The 1743-nt window shown below is 51.7% G+C and overlaps 1 protein-coding gene across 2 annotated transcripts in view; it reads right to left on the reverse strand.

Annotated features, from left to right (window-relative positions):
* The window catches only part of RPH3AL (rabphilin 3A like (without C2 domains)), a 133213-nt gene that overhangs the window by 119738 nt on the left and 11732 nt on the right, over nt 1-1743 (reverse strand). The window contains exon 1 of one of the 2 annotated variants that reach the window (XM_045299698.1): nt 1215-1277. The exons of the other annotated variant lie outside the window; for it this stretch is intronic. The gene's annotated coding sequence lies outside the window, so the exon portion shown is untranslated. Of the gene's footprint in view, nt 1-1214; nt 1278-1743 lie in introns of those variants that run through there. 2 annotated transcript variants of the gene reach the window in all.

Raw genomic sequence — 1743 nt, forward strand, 5'->3', positions numbered from 1 at the left:
TGTGATCACGAGGTGCTGAAGGGATCAGTCATTAAGCAGCTAAGACCCAGAACAAAAAATCAAATCAATGTGAATGAGAGGGACCGCGGAGTAGAGACCCAAAGCCCGTCTGTAGACAATTGGACATCAGCTCACAGAAGGGTCACAAAGAAGAGATGAGCCACTCGGGGTGCAGTATAGCACTGACGAAACACATAACTTTCCTCTAGTTCTTTGATGTTTCCTCTCCCCCACTATCATGACCTCAACTCTACCTTACAAACCTGATTAGACCAGAACATGCACACTGCTACAGATAAGAGCTGGCAACACAGGGAATCCAGGATAGATAAACCGCTCAGGGTCAACAATGAGAATAGAGGTACCAGGAGGATAAGGGAGAAGGTGGGCGGAATCAATCACAAGGATCAACTATAACCCCCTCCCAGGGGGACGAACAACAGAAAAGTGGGTGAAAGGTGACAGAGGATGCTATAAGATATGAAAATAATCATCTATAACTTATCAAGGGTTCATGAGAGAGGGAGGATGGGGGAGGGAGGGGGAAAACGAGGAGCTGATATCAAGGGCTCAAGTAGAAAAAAATGCTTTGAAAAGGATGATGGCAACTTATGTACAAATGTGCTTGACACAATGGAGGAAAGTATGGACTGTGATGAGATGTAAGAGCCCCAAGAAAAGTATCACCACAAAAATGACAGCCATCAGGCCTACTGTAAGACTGCTGCTTCGCGCTTCAAAACAGAAGCTCATCTATTACTACATCACAGGCTTATTCTTTTTAGTATTCCGGTAGCTAGATGTCAGTATAATTGGTTTTCTCTGCAATCCTGTGTATGCATTTAAAACAAAAATTTTGAGAAGGGTTTCCACAAGCTTCATCAGAAAGGTGGGCTATTGGGACGGGACAGGGGGTGTTTACGGAACTGGAATTAGAAGTTGTCCCAAGGTCATCAGGATAGAATCAAGTCCTTGGGGCAAAACAGGTGTCTGTGCTTTCTGGGCACTCTGCTCAGGAAACACCCATGTCCTCCTGGGGGCATCCAGGCACCTACCTGGCTGGGGGCAGGAGGGAGGGGCTAGGGCCACATGGGGTTTTGTCCTGAATACACAAAATCAAGCCTGCTTCTGTTTCTGCAATGTCGCCGTCTCTGTCCCCCCCGCAAACAGAATGGAAAGTTGGTCCGCAAAGGAAATTTGCTGTTAGCACACACCTGAGAGCTGCTGGTGAGTCTCCAGGGAGTCAGTGGGGAAGCCTCGGGAGGAACAGCGGCCCACCCCTTCTCATCTGCTGGAGGAAGCGGCAATCTCAGAAGGAGGTCTGCTGACGGAGAGGTGCTCTCGGCCCTGAATCTCGGAGCAGCTTTCCACCCTGCTGCCTCCCCACAGCCCGGGTGGGACATCTGCTCTCAGGTGGCTCTGCATGGCCCCGCCAGGTACCTCTCCATCCTCCTTCCGCCTCCTCATCACCGCTCAGGGGGGCGGGGACTCTGGCCCTGGCTGTTTGCTTAAAGCTGGTGGCCAAGGCAACCCCAGGCTCGCCCAGCCTGCTATCTGCAGACCAGCTGTCCCCTCTCATTCGTGGAAACACAAACAGCCGGCTCTCCATTCCCGCTCCAAGGTTAAGCACCAGGCTGCCTGGGGACCAGCTGTCAGATTCTCTGTACACCCTGCCCCCGGATGGGGCTAGGACCCCCGAGCACACGGGGATGCCCATCACCAAGGACAGAGACAGGTTGCCAG

This window comes from Echinops telfairi, unplaced genomic scaffold, assembly GCF_000313985.2.
Source record: "Echinops telfairi isolate 266 unplaced genomic scaffold, ASM31398v2 ScPeMD7_7458;HRSCAF=8496, whole genome shotgun sequence".
In the NCBI taxonomy this organism is placed as follows: domain Eukaryota; kingdom Metazoa; phylum Chordata; class Mammalia; order Afrosoricida; family Tenrecidae; genus Echinops; species Echinops telfairi.